The sequence below is a fragment of the Lygodium microphyllum genome, chromosome 12 (genome assembly GCF_053477565.2).
Source record: "Lygodium microphyllum isolate KBCC chromosome 12, Lygodium_microphyllum_v1.1.10, whole genome shotgun sequence".
NCBI lineage: Eukaryota > Viridiplantae > Streptophyta > Polypodiopsida > Schizaeales > Lygodiaceae > Lygodium > Lygodium microphyllum.
The window spans coordinates 99,242,381-99,264,879 of NC_141146.1; positions in this window are offsets into that span (position 1 = coordinate 99,242,381).

Sequence of the window (22,499 nt, forward strand, 5' to 3'; positions counted from 1 at the left end):
ATCTTTAAATCCTCCATCCACTTGATTCCCTTCAAGTTGGTCTGAAGGTATGCAAGTCGGTGGGCTGCTATGTAGTATATTCCTGAGTCTCCCGTCCATCTCCACTCCTCATACAAGGGCAAAGGATTATAGATACGGTCCAAAATATTCATCATGACAAGCCTCTGATGATAATTCGAAGCATGCATTGCAGTCATGAACATGACCTGGAACACCAAGAACTTGCTCCATGCTTCGTGACTCTGTAACCCAGCATCCATAAGTGAGTAAAGAAATATTTTCAATAGAAAAATTTGCTCTATTCTACTCACCCTCCCCTGTTTATCCCCTTATTCCCTTTATTTTCCTCCATTAAGCTCCCTTATAATCTTTAGATCTCATTGGTTTGCTTTGATACCAACTATAACGTGTCTGCTTGTCCACTTGTGGGACACATCTTAGCAGCCCATCGGGAAGAGAGTCTAGAAAGCACCACTTGGCACTCGCAAGGAATATCACACGGTTTACAATCTAGGTCTTCCCTATTCTGCCCCAAAGAGGAAGTATCTGACCGTTCCCACTTAGAACCGAACTGAAGTCATACTTTTTTTGTTCTCTATTAGCCAATTCTCTAGGAAGCAGCTAGCGTCGAGCTCCAGATGAACCACTTTGCATAGGAACAACAGAGTCAAAGCGGATTTATGCTACACTTGGTTCATAGAGAATGGAAAATGAGAGGGATGCGAAGCTCAACCTCTCTGCCCAAAAGGCATAGTCCCATTCCGCTCCCCTAAAACAACATAAATCGGGATTCTAACTCTGACTCTAGGTCTTCACAATTTCATTATCACATCTTTTGAGAAAAGTTCCTAGCTAACCGCGACCACCCTTTCGTAGGATGGACCCAAGTCATGTCCACCGCACTTTCCTCGGGTTTCTTAGTTATCTAATTACCTACCACATTATGTTTGACATGCAAAGGCAACTTCCTTAATTAATATCCTTCACGTAACTTAGGCATTGACATTTAAAAAAAACAATGTCAAGGAAGTTCCTTTTTCAAATATTTGATCTTTATTTATCATGGTCTTGGAATACATCAAGTATCTTCCCCGAAGGCTATCCCAGCAATCATCAGGATTGCTACTCCAAGTTTTGCCCATTGACTAGTACACGGGCCTCAAGATCCCATCTCGAGTCACGTTGGCCTCTTGTGCGGGATCTGGAGACAAGGAATTTATGGCCAGAGCCTCCCCTGGCACCCAAGAATCCTCCCGCTCCAAGCAACACCCACGGAGAGACCTCTTGCGATGGGTTTGGTCCTTGTACTCAGCGCGATTAACAACCCGCTATGATAGGGCCAGGCAGGAAGTCCGAGGTAACTGAACCTGCCCCTCCCTCCAGGCTATTAACCTGAAGCATTGAGAGTTTTTCCTTGAATTAGTTCCTTGAGCAAGAAGTTCAAACAACGTACCTAAGTGTACAATCACGATCATTTCTGTGGTCGTTCGTACGACCAACTGCTAAGGTGTGATTCCTTCTTCCTGAATACTCCTAGCATTCGATATTGGATTGTTCGCGACTTGCCGAGATTCCAAGGGCTTGGCAAGATAGGTTTCTTGTTTACCCTTTTGCTTTGGGTTAGGGTTTATACCCTATCGACCCCAATTATCATTACCTTAGGTTTTCTTGTACTACAGTCAAATAGATCTTGGACAACCTCGTCGTGCTTGGTTGGTCAATTTGCTTCTTGGCAATTCGCAAGTGTCCTAATTTTGAAAAATCAATCCCCAAGAGAGAGAGTTGTAGTAGGGCGATTACTCAACTCTTAATGAATCTAACTTGTAATTAGAACTCGCCTTCCTTGGCCTAGGATGTAGTAGTGTCATCTTATGATTTAATTGTAATAGCATATGACCTTGCAGACTTGATGCACGAGATAGGTAGCAGTACCTATCTTGAGGAATTACATCTCCTATCATATGGCAATCTTTGATTAAGGTATAGGATTTGGAAGTCCCATTGACCCCAATCCAAAATCCTAGTCCCACTAGGTTGAAGATTGATTTGGCTCGACTAGGATTTCTTGTGAGATTTTATCGTTTGGTCCTTTGGTCTTTAAGAAGAGAACCCTAAGATCACATCCTTTTCCCCTATGGACCACTTGTCCCTAGTAAGATTGTCCAATCAGACAATCCGATGATTGTCTGAAATTATCCTCTCCAAATATCCAAGGCGTATGCCTTGATCGATAATCCAACCTAGAGTTTAACCTATCAATTGACATTGGACTAGGGAAGCGCCCTTGTTCCATAGTCTAAGGTTGTAATGACAGTTTGCAAGCAACTTGCTTGGTTGCTTAACATCCTTTGTTTGCCGATTTTACTAGTATTTGTGTCTTAAGGCCTAGTACCCTCTCTTACTCGCAACAAAGAATGATCTAAGTACGATAATGTTGGATTAACTTTGCAAGCGCCTATCTTTTCATATCGAATGTAACTATCACTTCATGCGTATTGCATCCTATATGCTTTTCATCAAATAAAATATAACCCTTTTTCTTTTCATACATTTACTTATGCATGCAAGTTCCTTATGCATGCAAGTTATGCTATGTACATTTACAATGATATTAAAATAAAAACATAATCTTTTCTTTTCCCATGCAAGTCACGCAAAATAGAATGCAGTTGCTTATGCGAAAATATAACTCTTTTATTCCTCTCCATAGCAACTATCTATTATTTAATTAAACATCCTATTATGAATTAACCTATTTACGGTCATCATAAGGGATTTTTATTGCACAAATGCATTGTATACAACATAATTCATTCTTGCCAATGTAAATTACCCAATGCAAGCCTTCCAATGCACAAGAACATCACAATATATATTTAACCTATATGCGAGATGCAACTAGGACATTATTGAATAAGTGCATCTTTTAACACATGAACCATATATTCAAAAATGCAACAACCTTTCATCATGATGGTGCAAGAATTACAAGTACCTTGACATGCAATTTAAAACTTTTTCAAACATTCCTATGATCTTTTTTCAAAACAAAGCGCTCAATTATAGTAAATTTCCAATGAGATTAAGTTTTCCCTATGTGAATTTATACTTAATGCACCCATATCATGCGGAAATGAAGAAGGTGAATTTGATGGAACCTCAACATCCACAGAAGGGGTATTATCGATTCCTGTGCTTCGGGTGGGGACTCCTACACGTGCTCCTCTTGCTCCCGTGTGTGCTCCTCTTATGTGGTGCTTTGGGGCAATCGCAATTGGGATTTGGTCGGGCAGGTGGAGGGCGTGCTGAAATTCTCTACAAGTTGGCAGTCCTTCCTTCCCGCAAGGGAACTCCCTTCACAAACAAATTGTGCCCTACATGCGATCTGCGGGTGAAGCACCCCTAAGAATCTTTTAGTGGAAGCTTCTAGGAAGCTTCTTTGGTTTCTTCCTTCCTGTCAGTTGGACCTGACAGCATCTTTTCCTCCTCAATTGTACTGGGAATGATGAAGGAGATGAAAACATTGATTACGAGGTGTGGGGATGGCAGTCCGGTGGCCTGGCGATGTGAAGGTGGAGTAGGGGGGTGGCGGAGCTCCATGTAAGGTGAAGCAAGGGGAGGCGGCACTACGTGTCAGGCGACCTGCCCGAGGGGGGAGGGGGGGCTCCCCTTATGTAGTGGGGAGGGGGTGGTTCATGGGGGCCGTTTAATGGGCCACCACCCCTACACCTGGGGGGTGCATGCCCCCTCTCCCACTCTACTCCCTCTCTCTCTCTCTCCCCAACATACTGTTGGTAGGGACAGAGAGAGAAAAAAAAAGTTGGAACTAATTTTTAAAATCTTTAAAGGGGGGTTCTTATGCACATGAAATGTTAACTGAGAGGTTAGAGACCCCAAAATCTAGATACCCTAGGGGAAGAGCTCACTGTGTGAATTTCAAAGGTTGATTGCTACGAGATTAATCATCACTTGAAAGTTGCATGAGTGTTTGAAGTCATAATTGCTTGAAGACATCAATCTTGTTTGTGATTTTCTAGATTAGATCCTAATTGAATTAAGTATTGGATCAGATATAAATTGAGGATCCCTACACCTCCCCCAAGGATAGGTGTTGAATCCCCATACTAAGAGGGGACTTTTTTACCATCACTAAAGCATGGAGCGACTCCGATGGCGAGAGGTCTCCCAACAAGGATCACATTAAGTAGGAGGTGGTTAGGGTGCCAGGGGGGCTCTAGCTAGTAAATCATTTATGCACCTAGGAACTTCTTGGTCCCCTGTATGGTCCAAGTTCTAAGTTCTACTTGGAATACCTAAAAATGCTAGCTATAGGTGGATTTGATCTTGGTGACGTGCAGATGCGCTGGATGAGGCAGCACGTGAATTTGTAATTTTTCTCCTATAGTATGGGTGGGACAACACACATTATGGAATATAATCAATGAATGTTTTTATTCTAGTTGTATGTCCATGAGTAAATTACGCAAACTAACGTGCATAAAAGCATTCTTTTTAATTAACGAAGCTATTTTTATATGTATCAGGTAATGTGGTAGGTAATTAGGTAACTTATAACTTCCATAGAGGGAAGCCGGTGGATGGATTTCCGACAAATCCAGTCCTATGGCAGGGTGTTCTCGGTTAGTCAAGAGGTTTCCCCAAAAACAAATGCTAGGAAGAAACTCTAAGAAGGGTCGATTCTCTGACTTCCCTAGGGTTTTATCTCTGAACCCGAACTATAAATTATCTTAGGGGAAAGGTATAGTGGCTGTGCCAGAGCACTGTGAGGGATTTCATAAATCCTTAGTTTGCTACTGGAAAAAAGTGTTGTACTCCATGAACCAAGGGTAATGGTAGTCACTCCTTCCGAACAAGAAGCCTCTCGAAGGACACCTCCGTCGAATGTGAGCTAGTTATGGATAGGTGATTTTTAGGTCAATTAGAAACCTTCAAGTCGGTCCTTTGTGGGTAATGATAGGATGCTTCCCCTCTAGGGTAGACCTAGGGTTAACTAGCTAGACAAAATCTGATCATTCTAGTAAGAGTACAGATGGCGACGGTTGTAGGGTAAACTCTGGGCAACTACTTAAACATTATGCATCACATAATCAAGGGTGGGTACGTTACACTAATTTAGAAACAACTTCTTGAGCATCATTCCACTTTTTCTTAAGACTCTAATTTGTGGTATCATCTTCCAAGATTTTTTCCAATTCAATTTATAGTGGTAGATTTACAGCATGCAAGAATAAAGTAATCTTCTCTATCTCTAGAAAGTTCTTTCTACAATAGTCAATTGGTCATAATAACGATGCTCGAATTTCCTATATAATTCTAGAGTAGAAATACCTTTGGAGGTCTTGTAACCCACTTAAAAAATAGACATTTTTGTTATCCTATTACCATCCTCAATCCAATACTTATCTTTTATGGCTTTCTTAGAATCAGCCCATGTTCATAAATCATGCTCTATGTAAATTGCATTCGTTCAAGTTCATAACTCATGAGCCACAACCTTGCTAAAGTACAATGGCATCTCATCAACTAGAACAATGACCATCTTTAGTTTCTATAGATAGGTATGTAGAAACTTAGATATACTCGTTCCATCCAATTTCTTCAACTTTGCAACCACTTCCTACAAAGCTCTGGTAATTAGCTCTTCATGCTTGATTATCTTATAAGTGCACACAAAATTCTTGATATCTCTTGCTATGACAACCTCTTTAGTTTGTTCTCACATCATTCGAGTCATCCTTTTATATCGAGTTCATGTTAGGGGGTTAAAGTGTTAGGCGTAAAACCATTAGGGTCATGAGAATACAAATTTACATATGAGAGACAAAAGAAGTTGTAGGCCTAAAACCACTTCAGTCCTAAGAATAAGAATTTATAGATGATAGATGAAAGAAATCACATGTAAGAGAAGTACGCAAGAGAGAAATCAAACTATATCCTATTTTTCTTGCACAAAACCTTTGCTTCAATTTTTATACTCCACTATCACTTTTAGACTTAAAACCCTATGATCAAGATGATATCTTAGTTAAATAACACTTGTAGATGATAGCTCAAACCAAATACTTTAGTCCAAAATCTTTAGTGATTGCAATACATCAATCTCCGTAGAGATAATGCAAATAGAACATTAAAATAGGGCTGATATAACCCTATGACACACTTATATCAAAACAACCCAAAGAGCAGTGTACTCCCTGAATAGTACTAACTTAAAAAATGTTATAATTTAAGCATAAAATCCAAGAACTCTTTGATTTATAGCAGTAGTATAAGAGGGAGCCTAATCTATTCACCAAAAACATCTTTTCAAAGTTACACTCAACATGTAGGGGAGAGCATTCACATCAAGTCAAAATCTTCTATAAACTCTCATCACACACTTCAATTGTGTGAATCCCTATACAAAAGTAGATGAATAGTCCCAAATCTCACCCACATCTATAATACATCCATAAGTATCTCTCAATATTCTCTCTATTTACTTCCATGCTTTTCTTGAATATGCTTTCTTTTGTATAGGCCTTGTGCCTAGCTACAAATTATTGTGACTATAGCTACATCATATGAGCTCAAAATAGGGTCATCTAGGTACTCAAATCAAAGTGAAAAACCTTGATTGACAAGCTAACATGGGCAAAAGTAGGAAAATCATCCTAGAATAGTCATAATCATTACTTTTTTGTAAACACATTGTGTTTTGATGTCTTTCATATTGGACGACTTGTATCACTCAAGATAAGTCCTTGTATGTGTTTAAATCCACCCAAAGATCTCATTAACTCATTAAAAGTTAATATTGGATACTTGGACTATGTGAAAGACTAGTTTTGTTCCTAGAAAACCCTACAAAGACTCCTTACCATGTGTCTTTGTATAAATGGTCTCTCTTATGGTTTTTCTCCACTAAACTTGCAACCACATGACTTCGAGAAGCTAAGAAGAGAGGAAAGGAGTATAGTACTTGATCATGTAGGAGGACTATTCATGTTGCTTTGTACCAGAATTGTGGTTGTATGCTATAGGGTTTTTGAAAAGGAAAGGGATCTATTATACCAAAATAAGAAGGTCTTTCATAAATAAGGACTATTATTGTGTACATATTAAGGGGGGGCTCTTAAGGCCACTATTTTTCTTCTCAAGATCCATACTATTTAGGCATTGGAGCTTCTTTCAATTGATAGGAAGCTACATTATGTTGTTTCCCAAAGAAGTTAGTGGGGTTACTTATGATCGATAAGTGATGTAGTACAAGAAATGACCTACCAAATGGATGGTGCAATGCTTATTGAGAGGTTTCCATTTCAAATAAATGGGACTATTATTTTCAAGAAGATTTGTTACCTAAGCATCTACATGTTCTCAAAGAAAGTCCATTACCATTGTGTAAGGCCTAGAGAAATACTACAATTAAGGGACATGGAGCTCTTCACAAGGAGGCTGCTATTTTGATCTCTGTTACAATGTGCAAGGAGGGGAGCTACCATGTCCTATTAGAGGATATTATTGAAGGTTTGTCTATATTGGTATTTAAGGCTTTGACTGGGGTTTGGGGATCCTTGTGCTAGTAGGATGGGTAGGGTTTCCATTTGTAAGAGGTTTAAGAGATGAGCAAAAAGGGCATCATCTATTACCCATATTCTTAGGAGAATAGAGAGTGTGTATGGATGTTCAAGTCAGAGATAGTTAATGATGTGTTTTTTAGAAAGAAGAAGTGAAGGAGTTGTAAGAGGGCATTTTGCAAAAGAAGGGGATGATATGCATGACTATAAAAAGAACGCTACAATGTCTTAAATGAGGGCAGGTGCTCTTCATAAAGGACCATAGATATAGCATGTTTTTTCAGTACAAGCTAGTTTTTATTTTACTTCTTCGATAGCCATACCGTGTACTCACAAGAGGCCACTTTGAGAAAGAAGTTGGCATGATCTAGTGTATACAAGTCACCTTTGTGTCTTCAAGAAGGGTAGCAAAGGCTATGATTAATATCCAATGGATTACTACAGGTCACCTTTGTGTCTCCAAAAAGGGTGGTCGAGTTTATGAATATCAAAGGGATTACCACACATTTTATGGAGATGTTCTAGCCCTACAATAGAGAGAAGAACATCTTATTGGCAAGGGATCCTAATCAACAAGCCTAGCTTTATGTTTTCAAGTGTCATTGTTGATCTTTTTCTTTGTTTTTCTATTGTTAATGTTGATCACTTGATTTGTTAAATACACAAGGGATTCTAATCAACAAGCCTAGCTCCATCTTCTCAAGTCATCAATCAACTTTTTCTCTTGACTATTTTTGGCATGTAGTGTTCACATATTTATTTGTTGAATCTTTTCAAGATATCTTATGTGCATTTTTCCTTATTTTGAAATTCCATAGTTAGAAATTCTCTATGTGATTTCATAGTTGGAAATAACACGTGTAAACTAAGAAAGCTGGTGTGTGTGTGTGTGTGTGTGTGTGTGTGTGTGTGTGTGTGTGTGTGTGTGTGTGTGTGTGTGTGTGTGTGTGTGTGTGTGTGTGTGTGTGTGTGTGTGTGTGTGCGTGCGCGCGCGCGCGTGTGCGCGTGCGTGCGTGCGTGCGTGCGTGTGCGTATGCATGTGCGTGTGTGCGTGTGTGCATGTGTGTGTGCCTGCGTGCGCGTGTGCATGTGTGCTACTTATACAACTAATTAGGGAGTCACCTCAAAAAAAACATTCCTATATAGAAAATCTCTTATTTCATTCCTTGGTTAATTTAACTATGAAATGCTCCATTTTTCATAGATCCCTACTTATGTGTATTTCTAACTAGGGAAGTCCATGGGAAATTCCCATTTTTCCTTTATAGATAATGATTAAAACTTCCTTGTGTTACACTATGGCATTTGGCTAGATTGTCAAATCCTTCAATTTCTTATCATCAAAAGTGCATTCAAAGTTACATCTATTAGAGCCATGTTTGATCATGTAGAATATGACCATGCATAAAAATCCTCTTATTGACATGTTAAAAGCACAAACCAAACATGAGATTTTTCCATTAAATCTAATATTTGTTATTATATCAAGTGAGTAGAATACAAGATTTGTCCATGTGGTCAAATCCTTTTCATGGATCAAATGTATAATAATATATTATTCCCATGAGAATTGGAGATTCATTTATATGTTGAAATCCTCTTCTTAAGATAATTAAACTAAATACCAAACTTAACTCCTTTAGAATAAGAGATCTTTTTATATGGTCAAATCATTAACTTGCAAATTTCAAAAGTACACACTAATTTTAAACTTTTAGAACCTTTAGATTTAGCCATAACTTAAACCATTTTCTCACCACATTTAAAGTTCACATGATCACAATCCTTTACAATATGACATTTAACCAAATGTCAAATCTTTCCATTTTTGTGATATTGTAAGTACATAACAAGCTAGATTTAATAAACTCTCAGTAGTCATTTAGATATTGAGATTTGGGTATATGGTCAAGTCTTTTACTTGCCATGATATGACATTTGACCAAATGTTAAATCTTTCAATTTTTGTGATATTGTAAGTACATAACAAAGCTAGATCTAATAAAGTCACAATAGTCATTTAAATATTGAGATTTGGGTATTTGGTCAAGTCATTTTCTTGCCATATCAGAAGCACATACCAAACATAATATTTGGCCATCTAATTAAATACTTTTTTATCATTTAAAAAATGTATAATACTAGATTTTCCCATACTGTGAGATCCTATTTTCATAGTCAAATCCTCTTCTTATAGTATGAAAAATATAAATTAATTTGATTCCAGTAGAATATAAGATTTATCCATGTGCTCAAATCATTATTTTTCCATAATAAAAGCACATATCAATTCTAAACCTTTAAGAAATTCGAAACTTCATATCAATTTGAATCATATGTAATGTGACATTTGTCCAAATGGTCAAATCCTTCAATACTTTGACATATGACAATTACATACCAAGTTAGATCTATTAAAGCCATTTTTTAAATTTGGAATAGGATATTTGGACTTGTGATCCAACCCTACACTTATCATATCACAAGCACATGAGATATTGAACATTTTGAAATATGAGATTTGGACGTAAGATCAAAATATCTTCTTGCCATATTAAAAGCATATGCCATTAGTTGGATTGAAACCATTTTTTGAAATATCAAATGGAAATACCAATTTGTCACTTTAGAATATGAGGATTTTTTATATGATTGAATACTCTTTTTTTGTGTCCAAAATCCATATTGCTTTTAATCCATTAGAACATGACACTTTGCCACATGGTCAAAATCCTTTCTTATCATATCAAAAGTACATACCATTCAGAATTCTTTAGAACCTAAGGTTTGGACATAGATACAACATCAAGTTTATCCATATGGTGATATTATTTTCTTATTGTGTCCAACATTTATTCCATTCTCAATCCCATTGCCATTGATCATTGTATATTTCTAGTATAGCCAAATCTTATAACAAATTACTTCATGGTCAAACATTATTGTAATAACTAATGTAAAACCATGATCAAAGACAATCCTAAAACTTGGAAATTCATACACTACCATATCAGATATAAGTCTCACTTATATGGCCAAGTATTAGACAAAATATATATAGAAGTAAACATCACAAAAAATGTTTATATGGGTTCTTGATTTCTCTCTAAGTGAAAAATTATGGAAAATAATTCACATTGATGCATCATTATTTATATTCTATAATTGCCACGCAATCAAATATTGGGTTGTTTTGGGGACATGAAATGGGATCCTATAAAGTTTTGAAAGGTAGTATCCACTCTTTGGTCTCTACACAAAAAGATACATAAATAGTACATCTTGCATCCATTAGGATATGAAAAACATTTTACCAATGGTAGTGTAGCTAGAGGTTGCATACAAAATCTACCTAGTTGTACTTGGCCAATATGAATGATGTAACAAGAAAATAGTTCCAAGTGGACATGTTAATACTTATCCTATTTAGAGATGTTGTAAACAAAGATAATTGATTGTGACACAATTTTGGTACGAATTTGAATTGTTTTCTAACTACATTAGTGGTTTTAAACATCTCAGTTATCAATGAGCAATTTATTTCTTGGTTTTTAGAATAATATTTGACCATGAAAATATATCCTTATATTATTATTGAGACTCTTGTGTAATAACTATATTAGTGCTCATATAACCTAAAATACTTCTTTATCAATCTTGTGAGCTTTTTAAAGATGTCCTAGTCAAGTCTTCTTGATGTCTCCACCATGTCACATTACATTTTGCTAGTACATTACTTAAGATACAATGGAATCAAAGTGCATCCTAGTAGTTGGATAACCAATACTTTATTACTAAAATTCTCAAGTCTTGTGCGACTTAAATGCACATTTTTAGGATAGATTGTAGAGAACTCATTGAAAAGTAAAGACAATGCTAAAACTATTTAAAGGAAGTTGGTCTTTCAAAGTTGGATGGACTTAGGATATTCCCAAATACTCATATAGTGTTTTACACTCTTACTCTAGAGTGTGAATTGGGATTTGCTATCTTCATGGGTGCACAATGATATAGAGTACTTATGTAATGAACTAATTTAAAAATAGAGTCATTTTTGCTCTAATATCCCACCTCATTCTTCTAGGATTGTATAAAGAACTTGCTCCCATTTTGTCCCTTAGGGTTGAGGAGGTTTATTTGTTTGAAAGTATTCAAACACACTAACTCTAAAGGTTTCTCATTTTCCTTAATCTCTATACGAGAAGCTACATGTTGAGATCATCTCCAACACAAAAAGAACACGAGAGAGAGAGAGAGAGAGAGAGAGAGAGAGAGAGAGAGAGAGAGAGAGAGAGAGAGAGAGAGAGAGAGAGAGAGAGAGAGAGAGAGAGAGAGAGAGAGAATGAAGAGAATGAATAAGTAGAAGGAAAAGAAGAACGAGAAATAAGCCGCCTTTTAATTTTTAGATTAGAAAGTAGGTTGGTGGACTTGAGGGAAAATGGAAAACTTTAAATCATATATTATAATCTTGCATAGATAAGTAGTAGATTTTGTGTGGACTGGTTACATGATTACCATGGAACTCCATCTAATGTGCTTTTAGTATCATTGATATTTGATATGTTGTAGATAGTATACCAAGTCAACGGAGTTCATTCTTTTTAAAGGCAAGATGTCATCTATGTTCAAAGAATGATAGAAAACCCATTATCTACAACTCATGCAAGAGTCATATGACTTCCCTTTTTCCACTTATACAATGTATCAAAAACATCTATAGCATACCTCCTTTTTTAGATGTAATACTCTATGTAATCTATAGATATAAGAATTTGTATTCAATTTCATATGTGTATACACATTTTATATAAATACTTCTATCTAGAATTATTTTTATTTTCACAAAGTAGAAAGTATGAGCTGAAAACCACTTAAGTCAAATGCATGACTACACTAATCCTCGGGGGGTTCACTATATATATATTCTCTACATAACGTGCATTCATGGCCTATTTATAAATATCCTAATCTGTGAATTTTTCTTGAATAAAACACAACCCTTTTCTATTCAATCTGTAAGTAACCCCTTTATATGACACCCTTCTGTATGTAAAAAAATGTATAAAAATACTATTTTAAAAATCCCTTATTTTGAACTCACGTTATATATACATATATTCATGAGTGACCCCCCCCGAGCACTAATCATAGTATCATCTTAATGCCAAGCCACAAGGATATGGAACCTAGACACCATGATTAGTGCATGTATAAGGAAACCCTTGTATCTTTTTGTACCAAGCAAGCTTGGGACACCAAAAAAAAGTGAAAGGCACAAGCTACAAGTCACTAAAGTCAGATGCATGACTACACTAATCATGGTGTCCCTTCAATGTCAAGCCACGAGGACATGCAACCCAAATGCCATGCTAAGTGCATGCATAAGGAAAAACTTCTATCTTTGTGTGCCAACACAAACACAAAGCAGAAATCACTTATTTCAGTCAATGATTACACTAATCATGGTATCCCTTTAGTGCCAAGCCATAAGGAAGTAGGACCTAGACACCATGCTTGGCACAAGCATAAGAAAATCCTTGTATCTTTTGTGTCAAGAAAGCTTGCCACACCAACACAAAGTGAAAAGTACAAGCTACAAACCACTTAACTTAAAGTCACATGCATGACTACACTAATCCATGGTGTCACTTTAGAGCCAGTCACAAGGACATGGAACCTCGACACCATGCTCAATGCAAGGATAAGGAAAGCCTTGTATCTTTGTGTGCCAAGCAAGCCTAGAACACCAACATAAATAAAAAAGTACAAGCTATAGACCACTTATGTCAAATTCATGACTACCCTAATCATGGTATCCCTTCAATGCCAAGCCACAAGGACATGAAGTGAAGACACCATGGTGTAGGCATAAGGAAAGCCTTGTATCTTTGTGTACCAATAAAACTTGCGACACAAACACATGACACAAAGTGAAAAGTTAAAGTTATGAACCACTTAAGTCAAATGCATGAGTATACGAAACCATGGTGTCCCTTGAGTGCCAAGCCACAAGGACTTGTAGTAGTAAAGCTCTGCGGTGTCCCTTCTCCATGCTTAAAACTCATTTCATATAGTAGAAAGGCTCTAATCGGGATTTTTATAATCTTATATGGCTAAGTTGAGATTACATATGTGATTGGACTAAACTTTGCATTCCTAAGTACAAGATCTATAAGACTTGGGACATGCATACTAAGCTTAGTACAAGCATTAGATACCTACAATAAATTTTGGTAGTATTTAGTGCCAAATGTATAAGATTTGGGATGTAGATACTTATATTAATGCAAGCATCAGATACTTACATTGAATCTTGGTATTTCTCTAACAAGGTGAACTTTGAATATAGATACTAAGCCTGAAGCAAGTCATTTCTAAAACTTCTATTGTAATGTGAATCTTACATTGTGTTATGATTAATATTCCATTATGCCAAGTTTATTAGAATTGGGATATAGATACAAAGATTAGTGGAAATAATTTATCTATATCAATATCATTGTACTTGACTTTGGACATGAATTTCAACTTGCCAAAAAATATAGCATTATTCTAGCCAAAATATAGAGTGTAATATATACAAATGTATGTATGTATGTATATGTGTACATATATCCTTTCTTTATTCTTTCCCTCTTCACTCTTAAAAGAACCTTCAACACCTTTTGCATTATCAACATTCAAATCTTTGACTCTAGAATTGGATTGATACATATTTAAACTAACATCCTCATTGGATTGGGTGTGATTTACTAACCTGTGAAGAAACTTGCTTCTGCAGAGCCCTCTTTTTCCTTGCCTTTTGACTACCTTGAAATCACCACTTTGATTTAAAATCTTGTGCAATGCATGTACCCAACTTCAAGGAAACATACTTGTTGAATTCTTTGTCATCCATTGATAATATCTCAAATGTAGTCAAACCAAATGTATTAGAGTTTACTTGAATCATGTAGGCAAGTCACAAATCACATCTTAATCTACTTTATAGTGCACTTCTCATTTTTTATCAAAAGCCAACTTCTCCTACTATAAAGAAATCCTCCCTTTCTTATTTCTCTTAGACAAACATTCAAATGACCTATTTTCTTTAGTGTTTTCTGTAGTTTCCTCATAATCCTCATGTTCTTCAATTTTTGCAATTCTCTCAAAGTCTCGATCTTCTTCATTTTTCTTGGAACCTTTTGTTTGAATCTGCTTTACATTTGTATTGATAGCAACAAACCCAGAATTTCCTATTTGCTCATCTTTATCCTATAACCCTACAAAGTATCGTCCACAGCATCTCCTCCATAATATTGTTCTCCAAATTCTTCCCTCATTTTCATCTCATACTATTCAAGATCAAAATCCTCCTCAAGGTGCCCACCTTCAAATTACAAGAATCCCATTTTCAAAATATCCTAAAATCAATGAATTCCATGTAGCTAGTTCGTTAATAGGCAATAGGTTAAATACGTGTTGTGCTTCTACAATAGGCAAGCTAGGGTTACCATACGTGTTCACCAAATTTTTTCCAATATACACATCAATATCAAATCCTATTTTAATAAATTTAGTGTGGAGTGTCTACCCTCTTCCTGCATCCCTCAAAGCTTTCATCAATATAAGAAAGTACAATTATTTGGTTGTGTGGATTCCCCTAGCATTATTTGATAGAGTTGAAAGGCTTGCTTTAGCTTCTCATGATCAATGCCATATGAATTCAAATAACTACAATATTATTCAACTTGATGATCCAAGCTATCTTCACCATACCCTGCAAAAGGTCCACTCCACTCAAATAGCAATCTTCTCAAACACTTCTGGAGCTTCTATAAGGGAGCCACATTTTTCATACTTATTCAACAGTGTGTTGATCATGAAATGGTCATTTTCTAATCTTGATTCCCTGATCTTTGCATGTACTTTGTAGTCTATTTCTAACTCTCCTTTTGCACCACATGCTTTCAATCTCTTTAAATTAGAGAAGGGACAAGTACTTGTTTCCAACACATCACCATGTTCTCAACAAGATTATACACTACATCACGTACAAATTTCAAGGATCTAGTAAACAACTTGTCATGGATATAATATTTTTGTGATATGTCATCCGTGATCCCTACAAAAGAGACACATAATGAAGAGAGTAACTCAAATTTAGAGAGTGATCAATGTGTACCCTCAGTTAGGAAACATTATGCCATTAGGTGGCATCTAGAACTTGAACTTATCATTGAATATGTGTGCAAGAAATACCTCATGATATTACTGACTAGCTCTAGAGGCATTTTCTAGTTTCTATGTCTCCACATATCCAAAAGTGCGCTTCCCTTCATGTAGCTCTATTTAAGTTGCATCCACTTTCTAGATTTCTATTCCAACCTGGCTTCATAATCAAGCATTACGACATTTGATCTTAGGATAGATGATGCCATGGGGTTTAACTATATCAAAGGAAGAATTGCAACTAAAGGAGTTAAAAGAAAAGCAATAGTGAGTACAAGAGGTAAAAAATACAAGAATTATATGAGTGCTCAAATGAGGCTCAAAGTGAAGTGTACAAAGGTACAAGTACTAATTAATTCTACTTGAAGGTAGTTAGAAACAAGGATGGAAGTTGCATAATCAAGTTTGAGGCCATTTTCAAAGGAGGTTCAACCATAATATATCCAACATTAGGGTTTCTTGCATGGTTGGGGATTGTTGAGATGTCGAGCACTACTCTGAGTTGGCATGTTAGCTGACTAACATGAGGATACGCCAATGATTAATAGCTAGACTACACCCCCATAGTCCATCCTTGGTTATGGCACATTCATTGTGTCACCTCTTCTTTCCTACCAGGTTCACCACGTGTATGTACATTGTGGTACTTTCATATTAGTATTTTATCATGTTATACACTTATTTTCTTTCTATGGAAGAAGAAGAAAGAAAAAGATGATGATTTCAGCCCTATCTCTCTATATTCTTAAGCCTCGATTGCTATCATGTGTGTGTGCTCTTGGGTGCTTCACCTCTCTCCCCTCTTGTCTATTTTCATAGTATCACAGTTGTATGAGACTATGTGAAGCTTGATTGGAGATTGAGCTGAAGGTTGTGGAGCATAAAACTAAGCAAGCAAGAAATAGGTGATAAACTCTTCCACCTTGCTCAATTTGCCTTAGGTTATAACTGCATGAGGCTCCTCAAGCTAGCAAATCTACAGTTTTTGATTATTGCAACGAAACTTGATGAGTCGAAAGAACATTGATTTTTTGCATATGAGGTCATTTTGACCTCCATTCTGGACCTATAAGTAATCTCGATAGGAGTTTTTGGGTATACTGCAATTTTGGTTGTGTTAGCCATTTACAAGTGCATAGGTCACGAATTTTGAACCTGTAAGATTTCAAGTGTTTATTGACTTGCAAACACAAAATAAATATACACACAAAGATTGTAGATTGCATTTATTATTATGCAATCTATAAAAAGGCTATGTGTTTAGTTTTAGTGCACTTGGTATTAGCTTGCTTGCAAATTGTAAATTTTTGAATTTTTTTTGTCAAAATACTTAACAGCTTTAACCAGATTGTTATCGAGAAGCTTGATAAGAAAAATTATTCTACATGAAAGCTCACGATATAAATTTTCTTGAAGGGTAAGGGTATTTGGAATTTCATTGAAGGAGACATGGCAATAGTGTACAAAATATTATTAAAAACTTGGCTTTTATTGGTCAAATGGTAGAATATGGATTATAAGTTTGGTCCACAATTGATGGTTGTTATGTAGAATATCTCAAAAATAATTGTAGGTTGAGTGCAAAAGGGAAACATATTGGCAAATTGTTTACTCTTGATGTAAGTCTACCTGAAATGGATGGTGCCATATTTGCACAAGGTTAAGGTGCTGTGAATAATATTGAGATTTGGCATAAGAAAATTGGTCATGTTAATGTACAACAACTAAAAAATATGCAATCAAAATAGAATGGGATGGCTTTCCCAAGTTTAGGGTTGATGGGATGCATAAAGTATGTGAAGCATGTCAATTTGGAAAGTAAGCAATGCATGCATTTCCACATGAAGAGCATGTATACAAAAAACCACTTGAATTGATACATTCTGATGTGTGGAATCCTACAAAGACTGCAACTTTGAGTGGTTGCAGGTATTATGTTTCTTTCATTGGTACACAAATCGGATGGTGGATGCATATATAGCGAGCGTCGGAAGGTCCCCAAGAAAAAAGAACTATAATTTAAGCTCAAAAATCAAGAGAATAGACTTGCATGACATGAGGCAAAAATACCAATTGGGTACAATCTCCCCCCATACCTTCTGTGGAGCACTCCACAAAGCATGTATTTATAAATTTATTCATCTCCAAGCTCAGAATTAGCCCAAATTTACAAATAAGCATGCTTTAGCTTTTATGTTTGCTTTTGTCCAAATAAGGAATAAAGCGGTTGGGTGGCCCAAGAGTCAGGCTGTGCGCAAATACAATGTCTAATAATGAAATATTTAAACCGTGCATCCATGCGCATACAAAATAATAAATATCTGTCAAGTGCTTCAATAAATAAGCACACATAAATAAATATTAGTGCCACACCTTTAATGATAAGATGCACGCCCATCAAAAATGATAATTTCTTTTAGGTAATTTGAATACACGCTATCGCCCAATGCTTCCCAACGCCACCGCCGCCTTCTCTACACATCAACTGAAGCATTCACAATTGTTAAAAAATAATAAAATTAAATCTACAAAAGTGAATACCTAGTAGTCTTCAACTACAAAATAAATAAATAGGTTGGAACTCCATCCTAACCTTAATTTAATATGAATGCACTCTAAACTCATAAACGTCCATTAATTTAAATATGTATTTTGCGGAATCACCCACTCTGGAGTCACCCACGTGCACATTAAATCAACATGATGCTCGAAAATGACAAACGTCCCCATCAACTTCTCGCACAAGGAATCCACCTTGTGTACAAACCCCGGCAAATAAATATAGTGTTACGAAATCCACCGCAAAACCTCATGAAATCCACCGTGGAATATGTCTCCTAATATCATACCCCAAGGTGGGATAGCGATTGTCCTCGATTGCTATTAGCTCAATGTGGAGCGAGCAGTGAGGGGTAAGCACTTAGGTCATAGACGTGCATCCATTGGACCTCTTCAACAAGATGATTTTTAAACTTAACCAAATATCTAGAGTATCTACGGCTAGTTCAAGTGGTCATCAAGTCAGTGTCTAGGTTCAAGCAGTTCAGTTTCTTCTTCTAATAAAGGAGGGTTTTCATAGACAGGGTGAACACGTAATTGGCCTTTAAAAGGTCGTAACAAACTGATATGAAAAGTATTGTGGATTTGCCAGTGTTGGGGTAATTCTAATTTAAATGCATTGTCATTGATTTTATGAATGATTTTGAAAGGTCCATAAAATCTAGGAGATAACTTAACAACAGGATGTTTCTCAACACTTTGTAATCTTCTCTTTTCAAACACTTTGTAATCTTCTATTTTCAATGTGTAACCAAACATAATCATCAATTTTGAAACTCATAGCTTTTCTTTTCTTATTAGCTTGTTTTGTGTATGATTGCTGGGCTTTCGCAATCATGTCTTTGACTTCAGCAAAAATAGAAGCATGCATATTGGCAATATCATCAATAGCTTTAACTTTATTTGACAATGAGGTAACAGGAGTAGGCAATCTATATCCATAAATGATTTCAAAATGTACTTTTTGTGTAGCTATATGTGGTGTATTATTGTATCCCATGTTTGCGGTTTTAAAATTGTGTATGCACACAAAAGATCCTAAATTGTATTGTTAGTAGGTTCTATTTGTCCATTTGTTTCAGGATGAAATGCAAATGAAAAATCAATCTTTGTACCTAAATTAGCAAACAAAGTAGTCCAAAATTTATTGCAGAATCTAGAATCACGGTAAAAAATAATGACTTTTGGCAAACCATGGTTAGTGAAAACAGTCTTCAAAAACAATTGAGATGCAGTTAATGTTTTCTTACATGAAATGAAATATTATTGTTTGCTAAATTGATCTACAATAGTCCAAATCATATCATGATTAGCTTAGGTGTTAGGAAAACCAATAATAAAATCCATTGAAATATGTTCCCATGGTCGTTCTGGAATTGGTAAAGACATTAATAAACCATATTGCTTACCATGGTGTTGCTTAACTCTTTGATAAATTAAACATTCAGATACAAACTTAGAAACATCAGATTCCATCTATGGCCAGTAAAAATCTTCAACCAATATACATAAAGTACAAATAATGCCTCTATGGCCTTGGTATAAAGGATAGTGAATTTCTGCAACACAAATGATCGAAATGGAACAGTTACACACAACCTTTTCTCATAAAACATAAATTCATTAGAATAAGACAATGAATCTATTGGAATCAAGTTATTTGCAACTATTTTATTCCAATTAGCTTGAAAATTAGGGTCTTGATCATAGGTATCTTTCATAGGGATAAGGGAATCAAAAGATATCATAGAGATATTATGGATAGTCGGTCTTCTACTCAAGGCATCGGCAACAACATTCTATTTTCCGGGTTGATATTGGATAAGTGGATGAAAACTTTGAATAAAAACAACCCATTTAATATGACGGTCAGAGATTTGTGGCTGACTAAGGAGATGTTTAATACTTTGTTGGTCAGTTTTGATCGTAAATTCAGATCCCATAAAATAATGTTTCCATTGATGTAAAGCTTGTACTACTGCTACCAATTCCTTATCATAGGTAGAATACTTGAGTTCAGATGGTTTAAGTTTGCTGCTAGAGTAAGATATGGGATGTGAATCTTGCATAAGGATAGCTCATATTCCAAATTCGCTAGCGTCAGTAACTACTAGGAAGAATGGTCTATTAAAGTCAGGTAATTGTAATACAGGGGTATGTGTTAAGGCATGCTTCAGTAAATCAAAAGACTTTTGTTGATTATCAGACCAATGATATACAATACCTTTCTTTAACATTTTTGTCAAAGTCAATGCAAGCAATGAAAAATTTCTCATAAATTTTCTGTAAAAGCTAGCAAGACCTAAGAAAGAACGTAATTCATGCACATTTTTAGGTATCGGCCAATTCAAAATTGCTTCTATCTATTTAGGATCAACTTTAATATCGTCAGATGAAACAATATGTCCTAAGTATTCAATGTGGGTTTGGAAAAATTCACTCTTTTCAGGATTATCATATAATTGATTCTCTTTTAATAATTTGAAAACCAATTATAAATGTTTATAATGCTCATTCTCATTCTTACTGAAAACCAATATGTCATCAAAGAAAACAATGGCACAATGCTGATGCTTCAAAGATATGTGATTCATCATATGACTAAATGTGGCTGGTGCATTGGTTAAACCAAATGGCATAACAAGGAATTCATAATGTCTAAATTGTGTCCTAAATGCACTTTTGAAAATATCATATGTATCCAATCGTACTTGATGGTATCTAAATTTAAGATCTATCTTGCTAAATATTGTAGCTCCTTGTAGCTTAACAATGGGATCGTCTACCCTAGGGATCGGATATCTATTCTTAACAGTGATCTTATTTAGGGCACGATAATCAATGCACATCCTATAGGTCTTATTTTTCTTCTTGAAAAATAGGACAAGTGCACCAAAAGGAGAACTACTAGGCCTAATGAGTCCTCAGGTTAACAATTCTTCAACTTGGGTTTGACTTTCTTTCTGTTCAATTTGATTATGTCGATAAGGTGCTTTACATGGTGGTTGAGAACCTGGTATTAAGTCTATTTTATGATTGTCAAGACGTGTAGGTGGTAAGCCAGGTGGTAAGTTAGCAGCAAAACAATCTTTAAATTGTGTGTGCCTAGGATGTATCTGATTTTCCTTAGCTTCAATTTCATTCACCCATACTAAGTACGATTTGCTACCTTTTCTTAATGCACGTTTAGCCTATGTATGACTAAGCAATGGAAAATTATCAAGGGTGTGCGTACCATACAATGTGATTTGTTTCCCATTAGAATGAATCTTCATTGAATGTGTGGAATAATCTATATCGAGATTATATTCTTGACGCCAAGGCATTCCTAAGATAATGTCACTAGATTGCAAAGGCACAACTAAGAGATTTCTGCACTCAACATAATCGCCAATTTTAATTTCTAAGTCATGAACTTCTTGTGTTCCATTATATCTAGTCCATAAGAATGCATCCTTGATGCGATAATGGGTCGGAAGAGTATGCTGATTCAATGCTTTGACCAATTTTGCAAAAATAAAATCATGTGTGCTCCTGTCATAATGTAAAACAATATTTTCGCTACCATGCACAAGACATTTCATTGTTAATAAAGAATGAGGATTTGGCATACCTGGTAAAGTATCTAAAGTAGTACTGATATAGTCATCGTCTTCTGTGAAATTCAGTATTTCTTCATAGTCTTCATCTTCAGTTGCTCCCAAGTAGTTGATGTGAACACTTGGCTTTTTGGATTGACAATTCACCACTAGATATCAGGGTTGATGGCACTTGTAGCAGACTATGGGTTTGGCTTTGGAAACATTATTGGTAATGGCTGGGAGTTTAGGAATGTTGGGATTTGGTTGGAAAGATGGCTAAGGATTTGGATTTGTGTTTGTTGGTAAAGCGAGGGGTCGTGTCCAAGATTTACGAAAGGAAGATGGAACAAAGCGATTTTGATTGAATCTTCGAAAGTTATAATTGAATTGCTTTGTACTGAAGTTACCGTTAGTTGGGAATTGTTGTGGTTGTTTCTCTCGTCCTCAAATTTTGTCTTCAGCATCATGGGCCAAAGAAATCGCATCCTCGAGAGTCGTTTGCTTGAACATGTTCACCTCCGCATAGAAGTGACTAAGCAAACTAGACATAAACTTGCACTTATGGATC